We start from the raw sequence: 26,852 nt of genomic DNA on the forward strand, positions 1-26,852 counted from the left end.
ATGCATTCTTACATGGTCGACCTGCATGAAGAAAATTGGTGCAACTGCATCAAAAATCATGACTTGAGGCCGAACAATAAATACATTAGCGATTCGAACATTTTCACATTCATGACTTTTACGCCATGAGAGCTATTCTCAAAAGTATTAGTTTCAGAATAAAAATCTTTGGTGTGTGGATGCATTCTTACATGGTCGACCCTCATGAAAAAAATTGGCGCATTTGCATCAAAAATCATGACTTGAGGCCGAACTATAAATACATCAGCGATTCGATCATTGTCACATGCATGACATTATCACACGCACGACTTTTACACCATGAATGCTATTCTCAAAAGTATTAGTTTCAGAATAAAAATCTTTGGTGTGTGGATGCATTCTGACATGGTCGACCCTTATGAAAAAAATTGGCGCAACTGCATTAAAAATCATGACTTGAGGTCGAACTATAAATACATCAGCGATTTGAACATGATCACATGCATGACTTTTACGCCATGAGAGCTATTCTCAAAAGTATTAGTTTCAGAATAAAAATCTTTGGTGTGTGGATGCATTCTGACATGGTCGACCCTCATGAAAAAAATTGGCGCAACTGCATGAAAAATCATCACTTGATGTCGAACTATAAATACATTAGCGATTCGAACATTATCACATTCATGACTTTTACACCATGAAAGCTATTCTCAAAAGTATTAGTTTCAGAATAAAAAACTTTGGTGTGTGAATTCATTCTTACATGGTCGACCCTCATGAAAAAAATTGGCGCAACTGCATTAAAAATCATGACTTGAGGTCGAACTATAAATACATCAGCGATTCGATCATTATCACATGCATGACTTTTACACCATGAGAGCTATTCTCAAAAGTATTAGTTTCAGAATAAAAATCTTTGGTGTGTGGATGCATTCTTACATGGTCGACCCTCATGAAAAAAATTGGCGCAACTGCATTAAAAATCATGACTTGGGGTCGAACTATAAATACATCAGCGATTTGAACATTATCACATGCATGACTTTTACACCATGAGAGCTATTCTCAAAAGTATTAGTTTCAGAATAAAAATCTTTGGTGTGTGGATGCATTCTTACATGGTCGACCCTCATGAAAAAAATTGGCGCATTTGCATCAAAAATCATGACTTGAGGCCGAACTATAAATACATCAGCGATTCGATCATTGTCACATGCATGACATTATAACACGCACCACTTTTACACCATGAATGCTATTCTCAAAAGTATTAGTTTCAGAATAAAAATCTTTGGTGTGTGGATGCATTCTTACATGGTCGACCCTCATGAAAAAAATTGGCGCAACTGCATTAAAAATCATGACTTGAGGTCGAACTATAAATACATCAGCGATTTGAACATTATCACATGCATGACTTTTACGCCATGAGAGCTATTCTTAAAAGTATTAGTTTCAGAATAAAAATATTTGGTGTGTGGAAGCATTCTTACATGGTCGACCCTCATGAAAAAAATTGGTGCAACTGCATCAAAAACAATGACTTCCGGCTGAACTATAAATACATCAGCGATTTGAACATTTTCACATTCATGACTTTTACACCATGAGAGCTATTCTCAAAAGTATTAGTTTCAGAATAAAAATCTTTGGTGTGTGGATGCATTCTTACATGGTCGACCCTCATGAAAAAAATTGGCGCAACTGCATTAAAAATCATGACTTGGGGTCGAACTATAAATACATCAGCGATTTGAACATTATCACATTCATGACTTTTACACCATGAAAGCTATTCTCAAAATTATTAGTTTCAGAATAAAAAACTTTGGTGTGTGAAAGCATTCTTACATGGTCGACCCTCATGAAAAAAATTGGCGCAACTGCATTAAAAATCATGACTTGAGGTCGAACTATAAATACATCAGCGATTCGATCATTATCACATGCATGACTTTTACACCATGAGAGCTATTCTCAAAAGTATTAGTTTCAGAATAAAAATCTTTGGTGTGTGGATGCATTCTTACATGGTCGACCCTCATGAAAAAAATTGGCGCAACTGCATTAAAAATCATGACTTGAGGTCGAACTATAAATACATCAGCGATTTGAACATTATCACATGCATGACTTTTACACCATGAGAGCTATTCTCAAAAGTATTAGTTTCAGAATAAAAATCTTTGGTGTGTGGATGCATTCTTACATGGTCGACCCTCATGAAAAAAATTGGCGCATTTGCATCAAAAATCATGACTTGAGGCCGAACTATAAATACATCAGCGATTCGATCATTGTCACATGCATGACATTATAACACGCACCACTTTTACACCATGAATGCTATTCTCAAAAGTATTAGTTTCAGAATAAAAATCTTTGGTGTGTGGATGCATTCTGACATGGTCGACCCTTATGAAAAAAATTGGCACAACTGCATTAAAAATCATGACTTGAGGTCGAACTATAAATACATCAGCGATTTGAACATCATCACATGCATGACTTTTACGCCATGAGAGCTATTCTCAAAAGTATTAGTTTCAGAATAAAAATCTTTGGTGTGTGGATGCATTCTTACATGGTCGACCCTCATGAAAAAAATTGGCGCAACTGCATGAAAAATCATCACTTGATGTCGAACTATAAATACATTAGCGATTCGAACATTATCACATGCATGACTTTTACACCATGAAAGCTATTCTCAAAAGTATTAGTTTCAGAATAAAAAACTTTGGTGTGTGAATGCATTCTTACATGGTCGACCCTCATGAAAAAAATTGGCGCAACTGCATTAAAAATAATGACTTGAGGTCAAACTATAAATACATCAGCGATTCGATCATTATCACATGCATGACTTTTACACCATGAGAGCTATTCTCAAAAGTATTAGTTTCAGAATAAAAATCTTTGGTGTGTGGATGCATTCTTACATGGTCGACCCTCATGAAAAAAATTGGCGCAACTGCATTAAAAATCATGACTTGGGGTCGAACTATAAATACATCAGCGATTTGAACATTATCACATGCATGACTTTTACACCATGAGAGCTATTCTCAACAGTATTAGTTTCAGAATAAAAATCTTTGGTGTGTGAATGCATTCTTACATGGTCGACCTTCATGAAAAAAATGGGCGCAACTGCATCAAAAATAATGACTTGAGGCTGAACTATAAATACATCAGTAATTTGAACATTTTCACATTCATGACTTTTACACCATGAGAGCTATTCTCAAAAGTATTAGTTTCAGAATAAAAATCTTTGGTGTGTGGATGCATTCTTACATGGTCGACCCTCATGAAAAAAATTGGCGCATTTGCATCAAAAATCATGACTTGAGGCCGAACTATAAATACATCAGCGATTCGATCATTGTCACATGCATGACATTATAACACGCACCACTTTTACACCATGAATGCTATTCTCAAAAGTATTAGTTTCAGAAGAAAAATCTTTGGTGTGTGGATGCATTCTTACATGGTCGACCCTCATGAAAAAAATTGGCGCAACTGCATTAAAAATCATGACTTGAGGTCGAACTATAAATACATCAGCGATTTGAACATTATCACATGCATGACTTCTACGCCATGAGAGCTATTCTTAAAAGTATTAGTTTCAGAATAAAAATATTTGGTGTGTGGATGCATTCTTACATGGTCGACCCTCATGAAAAAAATTGGTGCAACTGCATCAAAAACAATGACTTCAGGCTGAACTATAAATACATCAGCGATTTGAACATTTTCACATTCATGACTTTTACACCATGAGAGCTATTCTCAAAAGTATTAGTTTCAGAATAAAAATCTTTGGTGTGTGGATGCATTCTGACATGGTCGACCCTCATGAAAAAAATTGGCGCAACTGCATTAAAAATCATGACTTGAGGTCGAACTATAAATACATCAGCGATTTGAACATCATCACATGCATGACTTTTACGCCATGAGAGCTATTCTCAAAAGTATTAGTTTCAGAATAAAAATATTTGGTGTGTGGATGCATTCTTACATGGTCGACCCTCATGAAAAAAATTGGTGCAACTGCATCAAAAATAATGACTTCAGGCTGAACTATAAATACATCAGCGATTTGAACATTTTCACATTCATGACTTTTACACCATGAGAGCTATTCTCAAAAGTATTAGTTTCAGAATAAAAAACGTTGGTGTGTGGATGCATTCTTACATGGTCGACCCTCATGAAAAAAATTGGCGCAACTGCATTAAAAATCATGACTTGAGGTCGAACTATAAATACATTAACGATTCGAACATTTTCACATTCATGACTTTTACGCCATGAGAGCTATTCTCAAAAGTATTAGTTTCAGAATAAAAATCTTTGGTGTGTGGATGCATTCTTACATGGTCGACCCTCATGAAAAAAATTGGTGCAACTGCATCAAAAATAATGACTTCAGGCTGAACTATAAATACATCAGCGATTTGAACATTTTCACATTCATGACTTTTACACCATGAGAGCTATTCTCAAAAGTATTAGTTTCAGAATAAAAATCTTTGGTGTGTGGATGCATTCTTACATGGTCCACCCTCATGAAAAAAATTGGCGCATTTGCATCAAAAATCATGACTTGAGGCCGAACTATAAATACATCAGCGATTCGATCATTATCACATGCATGACATTATCACACACACGTCTTTTACACCATGAATGCTATTCTCAAAAGTATTAGTTTCAGAATAAAAATCTTTGGTGTGTGGATGCATTCTTACATGGTCGACCCTCATGAAAAAAATTGGCGCAACTGCATTAAAAATCATGACTTGAGGTCGAACTCTAAATACGTCAGCGATTCGAACATTATCACATGCATGACTTTTACACCATGAGAGCTATTCTCAAAAGTATTAGTTTCAGAATAAAAATCTTTGGTGTGTGTATGCATTCTTACATGGTCGACCTTCATGAAGAAAATTGGTGCATTTGCATCAAAAATCATGACTTGAGGCCGAAGTATAAATACATCAGCGATTTGAACATTTTCACATTCATGACTTTTACGCCATGAGAGCTATTCTCAAAAGTATTAGTTTCAGAATAAAAATCTTTGGTGTGTGGATGCATTCTGACATGGTCGACCCTCATGAAAAAAATTGGCGCAACTGCATTAAAAATCATGACTTGAGGTCGAACTATAAATACATCAGCGATTTGAACAACATCACATGCATGACTTTTACGCCATGAGAGCTATTCTTAAAAGTATTAGTTTCAGAATAAAAATATTTGGTGTGTGAATGCATTCTTACATGGTCGACATTCATAAAAAAAATGGGCGCAACTGCATCAAAAATAATGACTTGAGGCTGAACTATAAATACATCAGCGATTTGAACATTTTCACATTCATGACTTTTACACCATGAGAGCTATTCTCAAAAGTATTAGTTTCAGAATAAAAATCTTTGGTGTGTGGATGCATTCTTACATGGTCGACCTTCATGAAAAAAATTGGCGCATTTGCATCAAAAATCATGACTTGAGGCCGAACTATAAATACATCAGCGATTCGATCATTATCACATGCATGACATTATCACACGCACGACTTTTACACCATGAATGCTATTCTCAAAAGTATTAGTTTCAGAATAAAAATCTTTGGTGTGTGGATGCATTCTTACATGGTCGACCTTCATGAAAAAAATTGGCGCAACTGCATTAAAAATCATGACTTGAGGTCGAACTCTAAATACGTCAGCGATTCGAACATTATCACATGCATGACTTTTACACCATGAGAGCTATTCTCAAAAGTATTAGTTTCAGAATAAAAATCTTTGGTGTGTGGATGCATTCTTACATGGTCGACCCTCATGAAAGAAATTGGCGCAACTGCATTAAAAATCATGACTTGAGGTCGAACTATAAATACATTAACGATTCGAACATTTTCACATTCATGACTTTTACGCCATGAGAGCTATTCTCAAAAGTATTAGTTTCAGAATAAAAATCTTTGGTGTGTGGATGCATTCTTACATGGTCGACCCTCATGAAAAAAATTGGTGCAACTGCATCAAAAATAATGACTTCAGGCTGAACTATAAATACATCAGCGATTTGAACATTTTCACATTCATGACTTTTACACCATGAGAGCTATTCTCAAAAGCATTAGTTTCAGAATAAAAATCTTTGGTGTGTGGATGCATTCTTACATGGTCGACCTTCATGAAGAAAATTGGTGCATTTGCATCAAAAATCATGACTTCAGGCTGAACTATAAATACATCAGCGATTTGAACATCATCACATGCATGACTTTTCCACCATGAAAGCTATTCTCAAAATTATTAGTTTCAGAATAAAAAACTTTGGTGTGTGAATGCATTCTTACATGGTCGACCCTCATGAAAAAAATTGGCGCAACTGCATTAAAAATCATCACTTGATGTCGAACTATAAATACATTAGCGATTCGAACATTATCACATGCATGACTTTTCCACCATGAAAGCTATTCTCAAAAGTATTAGTTTCAGAATAAAAATCTTTGGTGTGTGGATGCATTCTTACATGGTCGACCTGCATGAAGAAAATTGGCGCAACTGCATCAAAAATCATGACTTGAGGCCGAACTATAAATACATTAGCGATTCGAACATTTTCACATTCATGACTTTTACGCCATGAGAGCTATTCTCAAAAGTATTAGTTTCAGAATAAAAATCTTTGGTGTGTGGATGCATTCTGACATGGTCGACCCTCATGAAAAAAATTGGCGCAACTGCATTAAAAATCATGACTTGAGGTCGAACTATAAATACATTAGCGATTTGAACATCATCACATGCATGACTTTTACGCCATGAGAGCTATTCTCAAAAGTATTAGTTTCAGAATAAAAATCTTTGGTGTGTGTATGCATTCTTACATGGTCGACCCTCATGAAAAAAATTGGCGCAACTGCATTAAAAATCATGACTTGAGGTCAAACTATAAATACATCAGCGATTCGATCATTATCACATGCATGACTTTTACACCATGAGAGCTATTCTCAAAAGTATTAGTTTCAGAATAAAAAACTTTGGTGTGTGGATGCATTCTTACATGGTCGACCCTCATGAAAAAAATTGGCGCAACTGCATTAAAAATCATGACTTGAGGTCGAACTATAAATACATTAACGATTCGAACATTTTCACATTCATGACTTTTACGCCATGAGAGCTATTCTCAAAAGTATTAGTTTCAGAATAAAAATCTTTGGTGTGTGGATGCATTCTTACATGGTCGACCCTCATGAAAAAAATTGGTGCAACTGCATCAAAAATAATGACTTCAGGCTGAACTATAAATACATCAGCGATTTGAACATTTTCACATTCATGACTTTTACACCATGAGAGCTATTCTCAAAAGTATTAGTTTCAGAATAAAAATCTTTGGTGTGTGGATGCATTCTTACATGGTCGACCCTCATGAAAAAAATTGGCGCATTTGCATGAAAAATCATGACTTGAGGCCGAACTATAAATACATCAGCGATTCGATCATTATCACATGCATGACATTATCACACACACGTCTTTTACACCATGAATGCTATTCTCAAAAGTATTAGTTTCAGAATAAAAATCTTTGGTGTGTGGATGCATTCTTACATGGTCGACCCTCATGAAAAAAATTGGCGCAACTGCATTAAAAATCATGACTTGAGGTCGAACTCTAAATACGTCAGCGATTCGAACATTATCACATGCATGACTTTTACACCATGAGAGCTATTCTCAAAAGTATTAGTTTCAGAATAAAAATCTTTGGTGTGTGGATGCATTCTGACATGGTCGACCCTCATGAAAAAAATTGGCACAACTGCATTAAAAATCATGACTTGAGGTCGAACTATAAATACATTAGCGATTTGAACATCATCACATGCATGACTTTTACGCCATGAGAGCTATTCTCAAAAGTATTAGTTTCAGAATAAAAATCTTTGGTGTGTGTATGCATTCTTACATGGTCGACCCTCATGAAAAAAATTGGCGCAACTGCATTAAAAATCATGACTTGAGGTCAAACTATAAATACATCAGCGATTCGATCATTATCACATGCATGACTTTTACACCATGAGAGCTATTCTCAAAAGTATTAGTTTCAGAATAAAAAACGTTGGTGTGTGGATGCATTCTTACATGGTCGACCCTCATGAAAAAAATTGGCGCAACTGCATTAAAAATCATGACTTGAGGTCGAACTATAAATACATTAACGATTCGAACATTTTCACATTCATGACTTTTACGCCATGAGAGCTATTCTCAAAAGTATTAGTTTCAGAATAAAAATCTTTGGTGTGTGGATGCATTCTTACATGGTCGACCCTCATGAAAAAAATTGGTGCAACTGCATCAAAAATAATGACTTCAGGCTGAACTATAAATACATCAGCGATTTGAACATTTTCACATTCATGACTTTTACACCATGAGAGCTATTCTCAAAAGTATTAGTTTCAGAATAAAAATCTTTGGTGTGTGGATGCATTCTTACATGGTCCACCCTCATGAAAAAAATTGGCGCATTTGCATAAAAAATCATGACTTGAGGCCGAACTATAAATACATCAGCGATTCGATCATTATCACATGCATGACATTATCACACACACGTCTTTTACACCATGAATGCTATTCTCAAAAGTATTAGTTTCAGAATAAAAATCTTTGGTGTGTGGATGCATTCTTACATGGTCGACCCTCATGAAAAAAATTGGCGCAACTGCATTAAAAATCATGACTTGAGGTCGAACTCTAAATACGTCAGCGATTCGAACATTATCACATGCATGACTTTTACACCATGAGAGCTATTCTCAAAAGTATTAGTTTCAGAATAAAAATCTTTGGTGTGTGGATGCATTCTTACATGGTCGACCTTCATGAAGAAAATTGGTGCATTTGCATCAAAAATCATGACTTGAGGCCGAAGTATAAATACATCAGCGATTTGAACATTTTCACATTCATGACTTTTACGCCATGAGAGCTATTCTCAAAAGTATTAGTTTCAGAATAAAAATCTTTGGTGTGTGGATGCATTCTGACATGGTCGACCCTCATGAAAAAAATTGGCGCAACTGCATTAAAAATCATGACTTGAGGTCGAACTATAAATACATCAGCGATTTGAACAACATCACATGCATGACTTTTACGCCATGAGAGCTATTCTTAAAAGTATTAGTTTCAGAATAAAAATATTTGGTGTGTGAATGCATTCTTACATGGTCGACATTCATAAAAAAAATGGGCGCAACTGCATCAAAAATAATGACTTGAGGCTGAACTATAAATACATCAGCGATTTGAACATTTTCACATTCATGACTTTTACACCATGAGAGCTATTCTCAAAAGTATTAGTTTCAGAATAAAAATCTTTGGTGTGTGGATGCATTCTTACATGGTCGACCTTCATGAAAAAAATTGGCGCATTTGCATCAAAAATCATGACTTGAGGCCGAACTATAAATACATCAGCGATTCGATCATTATCACATGCATGACATTATCACACGCACGACTTTTACACCATGAATGCTATTCTCAAAAGTATTAGTTTCAGAATAAAAATCTTTGGTGTGTGGATGCATTCTTACATGGTCGACCTTCATGAAAAAAATTGGCGCAACTGCATTAAAAATCATGACTTGAGGTCGAACTCTAAATACGTCAGCGATTCGAACATTATCACATGCATGACTTTTACACCATGAGAGCTATTCTCAAAAGTATTAGTTTCAGAATAAAAATCTTTGGTGTGTGGATGCATTCTTACATGGTCGACCCTCATGAAAGAAATTGGCGCAACTGCATTAAAAATCATGACTTGAGGTCGAACTATAAATACATTAACGATTCGAACATTTTCACATTCATGACTTTTACGCCATGAGAGCTATTCTCAAAAGTATTAGTTTCAGAATAAAAATCTTTGGTGTGTGGATGCATTCTTACATGGTCGACCCTCATGAAAAAAATTGGTGCAACTGCATCAAAAATAATGACTTCAGGCTGAACTATAAATACATCAGCGATTTGAACATTTTCACATTCATGACTTTTACACCATGAGAGCTATTCTCAAAAGCATTAGTTTCAGAATAAAAATCTTTGGTGTGTGGATGCATTCTTACATGGTCGACCCTCATGAACAAAATTGGCGCATTTGCATCAAAAATCATGACTTGAGGCCGAACTATAAATACATCAGCGATTCGATCATTATCACATGCATGACATTATCACACGCACGACTTTTACACCATGAATGCTATTCTCAAAAGTATTAGTTTCAGAATAAAAATCTTTGGTGTGTGGATGCATTCTTACATGGTCGACCCTCATGAAAAAAATTGGCGCAACTGCATTAAAAATCATGACTTGAGGTCGAACTCTAAATACGTCAGCGATTCGAACATTATCACATGCATGACTTTTACACCATGAGAGCTATTCTCAAAAGTATTAGTTTCAGAATAAAAATCTTTGGTGTGTGGATGCATTCTTACATGGTCGACCTTCATGAAGAAAATTGGTGCATTTGCATCAAAAATCATGACTTGAGGCCGAAGTATAAATACATCAGCGATTCGAACATTTTCACATTCATGACTTTTACGCCATGAGAGCTATTCTCAAAAGTATTAGTTTCAGAATAAAAATCTTTGGTGTGTGGATGCATTCTGACATGGTCGACCCTCATGAAAAAAATTGGCGCAACTGCATTAAAAATCATGACTTGAGGTCGAACTATAAATACATCAGCGATTTGAACATCATCACATGCATGACTTTTACGCCATGAGAGCTATTCTCAAAAGTATTAGTTTCAGAATAAAAATCTTTGGTGTGTGTATGCATTCTTACATGGTCGACCCTCATGAAAAAAATTGGCGCAACTGCATGAAAAATCATCACTTGATGTCGAACTATAAATACATTAGCGATTCGAACATTATCACATGCATGACTTTTCCACCATGAAAGCTATTCTCAAAATTATTAGTTTCAGAATAAAAAACTTTGGTGTGTGAATGCATTCTTACATGGTCGACCCTCATGAAAAAAATTGGCGCAACTGCATTAAAAATCATCACTTGATGTCGAACTATAAATACATTAGCGATTCGAACATTATCACATGCATGACTTTTCCACCATGAAAGCTATTCTCAAAAGTATTAGTTTCAGAATAAAAATCTTTGGTGTGTGGATGCATTCTTACATGGTCGACCTGCATGAAGAAAATTGGCGCAACTGCATCAAAAATCATGACTTGAGGCCGAACTATAAATACATTAGCGATTCGAACATTTTCACATTCATGACTTTTACGCCATGAGAGCTATTCTCAAAAGTATTAGTTTCAGAATAAAAATCTTTGGTGTGTGGATGCATTCTGACATGGTCGACCCTCATGAAAAAAATTGGCGCAACTGCATTAAAAATCATGACTTGAGGTCGAACTATAAATACATTAGCGATTTGAACATCATCACATGCATGACTTTTACGCCATGAGAGCTATTCTCAAAAGTATTAGTTTCAGAATAAAAATCTTTGGTGTGTGTATGCATTCTTACATGGTCGACCCTCATGAAAAAAATTGGCGCAACTGCATTAAAAATCATGACTTGAGGTCAAACTATAAATACATCAGCGATTCGATCATTATCACATGCATGACTTTTACACCATGAGAGCTATTCTCAAAAGTATTAGTTTCAGAATAAAAAACTTTGGTGTGTGGATGCATTCTTACATGGTCGACCCTCATGAAAAAAATTGGTGCAACTGCATTAAAAATCATGACTTGAGGTCGAACTATAAATACATTAACGATTCGAATATTTTCACATTCATGACTTTTACGCCATGAGAGCTATTCTCAAAAGTATTAGTTTCAGAATAAAAATCTTTGGTGTGTGGATGCATTCTTACATGGTCGACCCTCATGAAAAAAATTGGTGCAACTGCATCAAAAATAATGACTTCAGGCTGAACTATAAATACATCAGCGATTTGAACATTTTCACATTCATGACTTTTACACCATGAGAGCTATTCTCAAAAGTATTAGTTTCAGAATAAAAATCTTTGGTGTGTGGATGCATTCTTACATGGTCGACCCTCATGAAAAAAATTGGCGCATTTGCATGAAAAATCATGACTTGAGGCCGAACTATAAATACATCAGCGATTCGATCATTATCACATGCATGACATTATCACACACACGTCTTTTACACCATGAATGCTATTCTCAAAAGTATTAGTTTCAGAATAAAAATCTTTGGTGTGTGGATGCATTCTTACATGGTCGACCCTCATGAAAAAAATTGGCGCAACTGCATTAAAAATCATGACTTGAGGTCGAACTCTAAATACGTCAGCGATTCGAACATTATCACATGCATGACTTTTACACCATGAGAGCTATTCTCAAAAGTATTAGTTTCAGAATAAAAATCTTTGGTGTGTGGATGCATTCTTACATGGTCGACCTTCATGAAGAAAATTGGTGCATTTGCATCAAAAATCATGACTTGAGGCCGAAGTATAAATACATCAGCGATTCGAACATTTTCACATTCATGACTTTTACGCCATGAGAGCTATTCTCAAAAGTATTAGTTTCAGAATAAAAATCTTTGGTGTGTGGATGCATTCTGACATGGTCGACCCTCATAAAAAAAATTGGCGCAACTGCATTAAAAATCATGACTTGAGGTCGAACTATAAATACATCAGCGATTTGAACAACATCACATGCATGACTTTTACGCCATGAGAGCTATTCTCAAAAGTATTAGTTTCAGAATAAAAATCTTTGGTGTGTGAATGCATTCTTACATGGTCGACCTTCATAAAAAAATGGGCGCAACTGCATCAAAAATAATGACTTGAGGCTGAACTATAAATACATCAGCAATTTGAACATTTTCACATTCATGACTTTTACACCATGAGAGCTATTCTCAAAAGTATTAGTTTCAGAATAAAAACCTTTGGTGTGTGGATGCATTCTTACATGGTCGACCCTCATGAAAAAAATTGGCGCATTTGCATCAAAAATCATGACTTGAGGCCGAACTATAAATACATCAGCGAGTCGATCATTGTCACATGCATGACATTATCACACGCACGACTTTTACACCATGAATGCTATTCTCAAAAGTATTAGTTTCAGAATAAAAATCTTTGGTGTGTGGATGCATTCTTACATGGTCGACCTTCATGAAGAAAATTGGTGCATTTGCATCAAAAATCATGACTTGAGGCCGAAGTATAAATACATCAGCGATTCGAACATTTTCACATTCATGACTTTTACGCCATGAGAGCTATTCTCAAAAGTATTAGTTTCAGAATAAAAATCTTTGGTGTTCGGATGCATTCTGACATGGTCGACCCTCATGAAAAAAATTGGCGCAACTGCATTAAAAATCATGACTTGAGGTCGAACTATAAATACATCAGCGATTTGAACATCATCACATGCATGACTTTTACGCCATGAGAGCTATTCTCAAAAGTATTAGTTTCAGAATAAAAATCTTTGGTGTGTGTATGCATTCTTACATGGTCGACCCTCATGAAAAAAATTGGCGCAACTGCATGAAAAATCATCACTTGATGTCGAACTATAAATACATTAGCGATTCGAACATTATCACATGCATGACTTTTCCACCATGAAAGCTATTCTCAAAATTATTAGTTTCAGAATAAAAAACTTTGGTGTGTGAATGCATTCTTACATGGTCGACCCTCATGAAAAAAATTGGCGCAACTGCATTAAAAATCATCACTTGATGTCGAACTATAAATACATTAGCGATTCGAACATTATCACATGCATGACTTTTCCACCATGAAAGCTATTCTCAAAAGTATTAGTTTCAGAATAAAAATCTTTGGTGTGTGGATGCATTCTTACATGGTCGACCTGCATGAAGAAAATTGGCGCAACTGCATCAAAAATCATGACTTGAGGCCGAACTATAAATACATTAGCGATTCGAACATTTTCACATTCATGACTTTTACGCCATGAGAGCTATTCTCAAAAGTATTAGTTTCAGAATAAAAATCTTTGGTGTGTGGATGCATTCTGACATGGTCGACCCTCATGAAAAAAATTGGCGCAACTGCATTAAAAATCATGACTTGAGGTCGAACTATAAATACATTAGCGATTTGAACATTTTCACATGCATGACTTTTACGCCATGAGAGCTATTCTCAAAAGTATTAGTTTCAGAATAAAAATCTTTGGTGTGTGTATGCATTCTTACATGGTCGACCCTCATGAAAACAATTGGCGCAACTGCATTAAAAATCATGACTTGAGGTCAAACTATAAATACATCAGCGATTCGATCATTATCACATGCATGACTTTTACACCATGAGAGCTATTCTCAAAAGTATTAGTTTCAGAATAAAAAACTTTGGTGTGTGGATGCATTCTTACATGGTCGACCCTCATGAAAAAAATTGGCGCAACTGCATTAAAAATCATGACTTGAGGTCGAACTATAAATACATTAACGATTCGAACATTTTCACATTCATGACTTTTACGCCATGAGAGCTATTCTCAAAAGTATTAGTTTCAGAATAAAAATCTTTGGTGTGTGGATGCATTCTTACATGGTCGACCCTCATGAAAAAAATTGGTGCAACTGCATCAAAAATAATGACTTCAGGCTGAACTATAAATACATCAGCGATTTGAACATTTTCACATTCATGACTTTTACACCATGAGAGCTATTCTCAAAAGTATTAGTTTCAGAATAAAAATCTTTGGTGTGTGGATGCATTCTTACATGGTCCACCCTCATGAAAAAAATTGGCGCATTTGCATCAAAAATCATGACTTGAGGCCGAACTATAAATACATCAGCGATTCGATCATTATCACATGCATGACATTATCACACACACGTCTTTTACACCATGAATGCTATTCTCAAAAGTATTAGTTTCAGAATAAAAATCTTTGGTGTGTGGATGCATTCTTACATGGTCGACCCTCATGAAAAAAATTGGCGCAACTGCATTAAAAATCATGACTTGAGGTCGAACTCTAAATACGTCAGCGATTCGAACATTATCACATGCATGACTTTTACACCATGAGAGCTATTCTCAAAAGTATTAGTTTCAGAATAAAAATCTTTGGTGTGTGGATGCATTCCTACATGGTCGACCTTCATGAAGAAAATTGGTGCATTTGCATCAAAAATCATGACTTGAGGCCGAACTATAAATACATCAGCGATTCGAACATTTTCACATTCATGACTTTTACGCCATGAGAGCTATTCTCAAAAGTATTAGTTTCAGAATAAAAATCTTTGGTGTGTGGATGCATTCTGACATGGTCGACCCTCATAAAAAAAATTGGCGCAACTGCATTAAAAATCATGACTTGAGGTCGAACTATAAATACATCAGCGATTTGAACAACATCACATGCATGACTTTTACGCCATGAGAGCTATTCTCAAAAGTATTAGTTTCAGAATAAAAATCTTTGGTGTGTGAATGCATTCTTACATGGTCGACCCTCATGAAAAAAATTGGCGCAACTGCATTAAAAATCATGACTTGAGGTCGAACTCTAAATACGTCAGCGATTCGAACATTATCACATGCATGACTTTTACACCATGAGAGCTATTCTCAAAAGTATTAGTTTCAGAATAAAAATCTTTGGTGTGTGGATGCATTCTTACATGGTCGACCTTCATGAAGAAAATTGGTGCATTTGCATCAAAAATCATGACTTGAGGCCGAACTATAAATACATCAGCGATTCGAACATTTTCACATTCATGACTTTTACGCCATGAGAGCTATTCTCAAAAGTATTAGTTTCAGAATAAAAATCTTTGGTGTGTGGATGCATTCTTACATGGTCGACCCTCATGAAAAAAATTGGCGCATTTGCATCAAAAATCATGACTTGAGGCCGAACTATAAATACATCAGCGAGTCGATCATTGTCACATGCATGACATTATCACACGCACGACTTTTACACCATGAATGCTATTCTCAAAAGTATTAGTTTCAGAATAAAAATCTTTGGTGTGTGGATGCATTCTGACATGGTCGACCCTCATGAAAAAAATTGGCGCAACTGCATTAAAAATCATGACTTGAGGTCGAACTATAAATACATCAGCGATTTGAACATCATCACATGCATGACTTTTACGCCATGAGAGCTATTCTCAAAAGTATTAGTTTCAGAATAAAAATCTTTGGTGTGTGTATACATTCTTACATGGTCGACCCTCATGAAAAAAATTGGCGCAACTGAATGAAAAATCATCACTTGATGTCGAACTATAAATACATTAGCGATTCGAACATTATCACATGCATGACTTTTACACCATGAAAGCTATTCTCAAAATTATTAGTTTCAGAATAAAAAACTTTGGTGTGTGAATGCATTCTTACATGGTCGACCCTCATGAAAAAAATTGGCGCAACTGCATTAAAAATCATGACTTGAGGTCAAACTATAAATACATCAGCGATTTGATCATTATCACATTCATGACTTTTACACCATGAGAGCTATTCTCAAAAGTATTAGTTTCAGAATAAAAATCTTTGGTGTGTGAATGCATTCTTACATGGTCGACCTTCATAAAAAAAATGGGCGCAACTGCATCAAAAATAATGACTTGAGGCTGAACTATAAATACATCAGCAATTTGAACATTTTCACATTCATGACTTTTACACCATGAGAGCTATTCTCAAAAGTATTAGTTTCAGAATAAAAATCTTTGGTGTGTGGATGCATTCTTACATGGTCGACCCTCATGAAAAAAATTGGCGCATTTGCATCAAAAATCATGACTTGAGGCCGAACTATAAATACATCAGCGATTCGATCATTGTAACATGCATGACATTATTATACGCACGACTTTTACACCATGAATGCTATTCTCAAAAGTATTAGTTTCAGAATAAAAATCTTTGGTGTGTGGATGCATTCTTACATGGTCGACCCTCATGAAAAAAATTGGCGCAACTGCATTAAAAATCATGACTTGAGGTCGAACTATAAATACATCAGCGATTTGAACATTATCACATGCATGACTTTTACGCCATGAGAGCTATTCTTAAAAGTATTAGTTTCAGAATAAAAATATTTGGTGTGTGGAAGCATTCTTACATGGTCGACCCTCATGAAAAAAATTGGTGCAACTGCATCAAAAATAATGACTTCAGGCTGAACTATAAATACATCAGCGATTTGAACATTTTCACATTCATGACTTTTACACCATGAGAGCTATTCTCAAAAGTATTAGTTTCAGAATAAAAATCTTTGGTGTGTGGATGCATTCTTACATGGTCGACCCTCATGAAAAAAATTGGCGCATTTGCATCAAAAATCATGACTTGAGGCCGAACTATAAATACATCAGCGATTCGATCATTATCACATGCATGACATTATCACACGCACGACTTTTACACCATGAATGCTATTCTCAAAAGTATTAGTTTCAGAATAAAAATCTTTGGTGTGTGGATGCATTCTTACATGGTCGACCTTTATGAAAAAAATTGGCGCAACTGCATTAAAAATCATGACTTGAGGTCGAACTCTAAATACGTCAGCGATTCGAACATTATCACATGCATGACTTTTACACCATGAGAGCTATTCTCAAAAGTATTAGTTTCAGAATAAAAATCTTTGGTGTGTGGATGCATTCTTACATGGTCGACCCTCATGAAAAAAATTGGCGCAACTGCATTAAAAATCATGACTTGAGGTCGAACTATAAATACATTAACGATTCGAACATTTTCACATTCATGACTTTTACGCCATGAGAGCTATTCTCAAAAGTATTAGTTTCAGAATAAAAATCTTTGGTGTGTGGATGCATTCTTACATGGTCGACCCTCATGAAAAAAATTGGTGCAACTGCATCAAAAATAATGACTTCAGGCTGAACTATAAATACATCAGCGATTTGAACATTTTCACATTCATGACTTTTACACCATGAGAGCTATTCTCAAAAGCATTAGTTTCAGAATAAAAATCTTTGGTGTGTGGATGCATTCTTACATGGTCGACCCTCATGAACAAAATTGGCGCATTTGCATCAAAAATCATGACTTGAGGCCGAACTATAAATACATCAGCGATTCGATCATTATCACATGCATGACATTATCACACGCACGACTTTTACACCATGAATGCTATTCTCAAAAGTATTAGTTTCAGAATAAAAATCTTTGGTGTGTGGATGCATTCTTACATGGTCGACCCTCATGAAAAAAATTGGCGCAACTGCATTAAAAATCATGACTTGAGGTCGAACTCTAAATACGTCAGCGATTCGAACATTATCACATGCATGACTTTTACACCATGAGAGCTATTCTCAAAAGTATTAGTTTCAGAATAAAAATCTTTGGTGTGTGGATGCATTCTTACATGGTCGACCTTCATGAAGAAAATTGGTGCATTTGCATCAAAAATCATGACTTGAGGCCGAAGTATAAATACATCAGCGATTCGAACATTTTCACATTTATGACTTTTACGCCATGAGAGCTATTCTCAAAAGTATTAGTTTCAGAATAAAAATCTTTGGTGTGTGGATGCATTCTGACATGGTCGACCCTCATGAAAAAAATTGGCGCAACTGCATTAAAAATCATGACTTGAGGTCGAACTATAAATACATCAGCGATTTGAACATCATCACATGCATGACTTTTACGCCATTTGAGCTATTCTCAAAAGTATTAGTTTCAGAATAAAAATCTTTGGTGTGTGTATGCATTCTTACATGGTCGACCCTCATGAAAAAAATTGGCGCAACTGCATGAAAAATCATCACTTGATGTCGAACTATAAATACATTAGCGATTCGAACATTATCACATGCATGACTTTTCCACCATGAAAGCTATTCTCAAAATTATTAGTTTCAGAATAAAAAACTTTGGTGTGTGAATGCATTCTTACATGGTCGACCCTCATGAAAAAAATTGGCGCAACTGCATTAAAAATCATGACTTGAGGTCAAACTATAAATACATCAGCGATTCGATCATTATCACATGCATGACTTTTACACCATGACAGCTATTCTCAAAAGTATTAGTTTCAGAATAAAAATCTTTGGTGTGTGAATGCATTCTTACATGGTCGACATTCATGAAAAAAATGGGCGCAACTGCATCAAAAATAATGACTTGAGGCTGAACTATAAATACATCAGCAATTTGAACATTTTCACATTCATGACTTTTACACCATGAGAGCTATTCTCAAAAGTATTAGTTTCAGAATAAAAATCTTTGGTGTGTGGATGCATTCTTACATGGTCGACCCTCATGAAAAAAATTGGCGCATTTGCATCAAAAATCATGACTTGAGGCCGAACTATAAATACATCAGCGATTCGATCATTGTAACATGCATGACATTATAATACGCACCACTTTTACACCATGAATGCTATTCTCAAAAGTATTAGTTTCAGAATAAAAATCTTTGGTGTGTGGATGCATTCTTACATGGTCGACCCTCATGAAAAAAATTGGCGCAACTGCATTAAAAATCATGACTTGAGGTCGAACTATAAATACATCAGCGATTTGAACATTACCACATGCATGACTTTTACGCCATGAGAGCTATTCTTAAAAGTATTAGTTTCAGAATAAAAATATTTGGTGTGTGGAAGCATTCTTACATGGTCGACCCTCATGAAAAAAATTGGTGCAACTGCATCAAAAATAATGACTTCAGGCTGAACTACAAATACATTAGCGATTTGAACATTTTCACATTCATGACTTTTACACCATGAGAGCTATTCTCAAAAGTATTAGTTTCAGAATAAAAATCTTTGGTGTGTGGATGCATTCTTACATGGTCGACCCTCATGAAAAAAATTGGCGCATTTGCATCAAAAATCATGACTTGAGGCCGAACTATAAATACATCAGCGATTCGATCATTATCACATGCATGACATTATCACACGCACGACTTTTACACCATGAATGCTATTCTCAAAAGTATTAGTTTCAGAATAAAAATCTTTGGTGTGTGGATGCATTCTTACATGGTCGACCCTCATGAAAAAAATTGGCGCAACTGCATTAAAAATCATGACTTGAGGTCGAACTCTAAATACGTCAGCGATTCGAACATTATCACATGCATGACTTTTACACCATGAGAGCTATTCTCAAAAGTATTAGTTTCAGAATAAAAATCTTTGGTGTGTGGATGCATTCTTACATGGTCGACCCTCATGAAAAAAATTGGCGCAACTGCATTAAAAATCATGACTTGAGGTCGAACTATAAATACATTAACGATTCGAACATTTTCACATTCATGACTTTTACGCCATGAGAGCTATTCTCAAAAGTATTAGTTTCAGAATAAAAATCTTTGGTGTGTGGATGCATTCTTACATGGTCGACCTTCATGAAAAAAATTGGTGCAACTGCATCAAAAATAATGACTTCAGGCTGAACTATAAATACATCAGCGATTTGAACATTTTCACATTCATGACTTTTACACCATGAGAGCTATTCTCAAAAGCATTAGTTTCAGAATAAAAATCTTTGGTGTGTGGATGCATTCTTACATGGTCGACCCTCATGAAAAAAATTGGCGCATTTGCATCAAAAATCATGACTTGAGGCCGAACTATAAATACATCAGCGATTCGATCATTATCACATGCATGACATTATCACACGCACGACTTTTACACCATGAATGCTATTCTCAAAAGTATTAGTTTCAGAATAAAAATCTTTGGTGTGTGGATGCATTCTTACATGGTCGACCCTCATGAAAAAAATTGGCGCAACTGCATTAAAAATCATGACTTGAGGTCGAACTCTAAATACGTCAGCGATTCGAACATTATCACATGCATGACTTTTACACCATGAGAGCTATTCTCAAAAGTATTAGTTTCAGAATAAAAATCTTTGGTGTGTGGATGCATTCTTACATGGTCGACCTTCATGAAGAAAATTGGTGCATTTGCATCAAAAATCATGACTTGAGGCCGAAGTATAAATACATCAGCGATTCGAACATTTTCACATTCATGACTTTTACGCCATGAGAGCTATTCTCAAAAGTATTAGTTTCAGAATAAAAATCTTTGGTGTGTGGATGCATTCTGACATGGTCGACCCTCATGAAAAAAATTGGCGCAACTGCATTAAAAATCATGACTTGAGGTCGAACTATAAATACATCAGCGATTTGAACATCATCACATGCATGACTTTTACGCCATGAGAGCTATTCTCAAAAGTATTAGTTTCAGAATAAAAATCTTTGGTGTGTGGATGCATTCTTACATGGTCGACCTGCATGAAGAAAATTGGCGCAACTGCATCAAAAATCATGACTTGAGGCCGAACTATAAATACATTAGCGATTCGAACATTTTCACATTCATGACTTTTACGCCATGAGAGCTATTCTCAAAAGTATTAGTTTCAGAATAAAAATCTTTGGTGTGTGGATGCATTCTGACATGGTCGACCCTCATGAAAAAAATTGGCGCAACTGCATTAAAAATCATGACTTGAGGTCGAACTATAAATACATCAGCGATTTGAACATCATCACATGCATGACTTTTACGCCATGAGAGCTATTCTCAAAAGTATTAGATTCAGAATAAAAATCTTTGGTGTGTGTATGCATTCTTACATGGTCGACCGTCATTAAAAAAATTGGTGCAACTGCATGAAAAATCATCACTTGATGTCGAACTATAAATACATTAGCGATTCGAACATTATCACATGCATGACTTTTACACCATGAAAGCTATTCTCAAAATTATTAGTTTCAGAATAAAAAACTTTGGTGTGTGAATGCATTCTTACATGGTCGACCCTCATGAAAAAAATTGGCGCAACTGCATTAAAAATCATGACTTGAGGTCAAACTATAAATACATCAGCGATTCGATCATTATCACATGCATGACTTTTACACCATGAGAGCTATTCTCAAAAGTATTAGTTTCAGAATAAAAAACTTTGGTGTGTGGATGCATTCTTACATGGTCGACCCTCATGAAAAAAATTGGTGCAACTGCATTAAAAATCATGACTTGAGGTCGAACTATAAATACATTAAGGATTCGAACATTTTCACATTCATGACTTTTACGCCATGAGAGCTATTCTCAAAAGTATTAGTTTCAGAATCAAAATCTTTGGTGTGTGGATGCATTCTTACATGGTCGACCCTCATGAAAAAAATTGGTGCAACTGCATCAAAAATAATGACTTCAGGCTGAACTATAAATACATCAGCGATTTGAACATTTTCACATTCATGACTTTTACACCATGAGAGCTATTCTCAAAAGTATTAGTTTCAGAATAAAAATCTTTGGTGTGTGGATGCATTCTTACATGGTCGACCCTCATGAAAAAAATTGGCGCATTTGCATCAAAAATCATGACTTGAGGCCGAACTATAAATACATCAGCGATTCGATCATTATCACATGCATGACATTATCACACACACGTCTTTTACACCATGAATGCTATTCTCAAAAGTATTAGTTTCAGAATAAAAATCTTTGGTGTGTGGATGCATTCTTACATGGTCGACCCTCATGAAAAAAATTGGCGCAACTGCATTAAAAATCATGACTTGAGGTCAAACTCTAAATACGTCAGCGATTCGAACATTATCACATGCATGACTTTTACACCATGAGAGCTATTCTCAAAAGTATTAGTTTCAGAATAAAAATCTTTGGTGTGTGGATGCATTCTTACATGGTCGACCTTCATGAAGAAAATTGGTGCATTTGCATCAAAAATCATGACTTGAGGCCGTAGTATAAATACATTAGCGATTCGAACATTTTCACATTCATGACTTTTACGCCATGAGAGCTATTCTCAAAAGTATTAGTTTCAGAATAAAAATCTTTGGTGTGTGGATGCATTCTGACATGGTCGACCCTCATGAAAAAAATTGGCGCAACTGCATTAAAAATCATGACTTGAGGTCGAACTATAAATACATCAGCGATTTGAACATCATCACATGCATGACTTTTACGCCATGAGAGCTATTCTCAAAAGTATTAGTTTCAGAATAAAAATCTTTGGTGTGTGGATGCATTCTTACATGGTTGACCTGCATGAAGAAAATTGGCGCAACTGCATCAAAAATCATGACTTGAGGCCAAACTATAAATAGATTAGCGATTCGAACATTTTCACATTCATGACTTTTACGCCATGAGAGCTATTCTCAAAAGTATTAGTTTCAGAATAAAAATCTTTGGTGTGTGGATGCATTCTTACATGGTCGACCCTCATGAAAAAAATTGGCGCATTTGCATCAAAAATCATGACTTGAAGCCGAACTATAAATACATCATCGAGTCGATCATTGTCACATGCATGACATTATCACACGCACGACTTTTACACCATGAATGCTATTCTCAAAAGTATTAGTTTCAGAATAAAAATCTTTGGTGTGTGGATGCATTCTGACATGGTCGACCCTCATGAAAAATATTGGCGCAACTGCATTAAAAATCATGACTTGAGGTCGAACTATAAATACATCAGCGATTTGAACATCATCACATGCATGACTTTTACGCCATGAGAGCTATTCTCAAAAGTATTAGTTTCAGAATAAAAATCTTTGGTGTGTGTATGCATTCTGACATGGTCGACCCTCATGAAAAAAATTGGCGCAACTGCATGAAAAATCATCACTTGATGTCGAACTATAAATACATTAGCGATTCGAACATTATCACATGCATGACTTTTCCACCATGAAAGCTATTCTCAAAATTATTAGTTTCAGAATAAAAAACTTTGGTGTGTGAATGCATTCTTACATGGTCGACCCTCATGAAAAAAATTGGCGCAACTGCATTAAAAATCATGACTTGAGGTCAAACTATAAATACATCAGCGATTCGATCATTATCACATGCATGACTTTTACACCATGAGAGCTATTCTCAAAAGTATTAGTTTCAGAATAAAAATCTTTGGTGTGTGAATGCATTCTTACATGGTCGACCTTCATGAAAAAAATGGGCGCATTTGCATCAAAAATAATGACTTGAGGCTGAACTATAAATACATTAGCAATTTGAACATTTTCACATTCATGACTTTTACACCATGAGAGCTATTCTCAAAAGTATTAGTTTCAGAATAAAAATCTTTGGTGTGTGGATGCATTCTTACATGGTCGACCCTCATGAAAAAAATTGGCGCATTTGCATCAAAAATCATGACTTGAGGCCGAACTATAAATACATCAGCGATTCGATCATTGTCACATGCATGACATTATAACACGCACCACTTTTACACCATGAATGCTATTCTCAAAAGTATTAGTTTCAGAATAAAAATCTTTGGTGTGTGGATGCATTCTTACATGGTCGACCCTCATGAAAAAAATTGGCGCAACTGCATTAAAAATCATGACTTGAGGTCGAACTATAAATACATCAGCGATTTGAACATTATCACATGCATGACTTTTACACCATGAGAGCTATTCTCAAAAGTATTAGTTTCAGAATAAAAATCTTTGGTGTGTGGATGCATTCTTACATGGTCGACCCTCATGAAAAAAATTGGCGCAACTGCATGAAAAATCATCACTTGATGTCGAACTATAAATACATTAGCGATTCGAACATTATCACATGCATGACTTTTAAACCATGAAAGCTATTCTCAAAAGTATTAGTTTCAGAATAAAAAACTTTGGTGTGTGAATGCATTCTTACATGGTCGACCCTCATGAAAAAAATTGGCGCAACTGCATTAAAAATCATGACTTGGGGTCAAACTATAAATACATCAGCGATTTGAACATTATCACATGCATGACTTTTACGCCATGAGAGCTATTCTCAAAAGTATTAGTTTCAGAATAAAAATCTTTGGTGTGTGGATGCATTCTTACATGGTCGACCTGCATGAAGAAAATTGGCGCAACTGCATCAAAAATCATGACTTGAGGCCAAACTATAAATACATTAGCGATTCGAACATTTTCACATTCATGACATTTACGCCATGAGAGCTATTCTCAAAAGTATTAGTTTCAGAATAAAAATCTTTGGTGTGTGGATGCATTCTTACATGGTCGACCCTCATGAAAAAAATTGGCGCATTTGCATCAAAAATCATGACTTGAGGCCGAACTATAAATACATCATCGAGTCGATTATTGTCACATGCATGACATTATCACACGCACGACTTTTACACCATGAATGCTATTCTCAAAAGTATTAGTTTCAGAATAAAAATCTTTGGTGTGTGGATGCATTCTGACATGGTCGACCCTCATGAAAAAAATTGGCGCAACTGCATTAAAAATCATGACTTGAGGTCGAATTATAAATACATCAGCGATTTGAACATCATCACATGCATGACTTTTACGCCATGAGAGCTATTCTCAAAAGTATTAGTTTCAGAATAAAAATCTTTGGTGTGTGTATGCATTCTTACATGGTCGACCCTCATGAAAAAAATTGGCGCAACTGCATGAAAAATCATCACTTGATGTCGAACTATAAATACATTAGCGATTCGAACATTATCACATGCATGACTTTTAAACCATGAAAGCTATTCTCAAAATTATCAGTTTCAGAATAAAAAACTTTGGTGTGTGAATGCATTCTTACATGGTCGACCCTCATGAAAAAAATTGGCGCAACTGCATTAAAAATCATGACTTGAGGTCAAACTATAAATACATCAGCGATTCGATCATTATCACATGCATGACTTTTACACCATGAGAGCTATTCTCAAAAGTATTAGTTTCAGAATAAAAATCTTTGGTGTGTGAATGCATTCTTACATGGTCGACCTTCATGAAAAAAATGGGCGCAACTGCATCAAAAATAATGACTTGAGGCTGAACTATAAATACATCAGCAATTTGAACATTTTCACATTCATGACTTTTACACCATGAGAGCTATTCTCAAAAGTATTAGTTTCAGAATAAAAATCTTTGGTGTGTGGATGCATTCTTACATGGTCGACCCTCATGAAAAAAATTGGCGCATTTGCATCAAAAATCATGACTTGAGGCCGAACTATAAATACATCAGCGATTCGATCATTGTCACATGCATGACATTATAACACGCACCACTATTACACCATGAATGCTATTCTCAAAAGTATTAGTTTCAGAATAAAAATCTTTGGTGTGTGGATGCATTCTTACATGGTCGACCCTCATGAAAAAAATTGGCGCAACTGCATTAAAAATCATGACTTGAGGTCGAACTATAAATACATCAGCGATTTGAACATTATCACATGCATGACTTTTACGCCATGAGAGCTATTCTTAAAAGTATTAGTTTCAGAATAAAAATATTTGGTGTGTGGATGCATTCTTACATGGTCGACCCTCATGAAAAAAATTGGTGCAACTGCATCAAAAACAATGACTTCAGGCTGAACTATACATACATTAGCGATTTGAACATTTTCACATTCATGACTTTTACACCATGAGAGCTATTCTCAAAAGTATTAGTTTCAGAATAAAAATCTTTGGTGTGTGGATGCATTCTTACATGGTCGACCCTCATGAAAAAAATTGGCGCATTTGCATCAAAAATCATGACTTGAGGCCGAACTATAAATACATCAGCGATTCGATCATTATCACATGCATGA

The sequence above is a fragment of the Haliotis cracherodii genome, unplaced genomic scaffold, assembly GCF_022045235.1.
Source record: "Haliotis cracherodii isolate W230 unplaced genomic scaffold, xgHalCrac1.p SCAF_19, whole genome shotgun sequence".
Classification (NCBI taxonomy): domain Eukaryota; kingdom Metazoa; phylum Mollusca; class Gastropoda; order Lepetellida; family Haliotidae; genus Haliotis; species Haliotis cracherodii.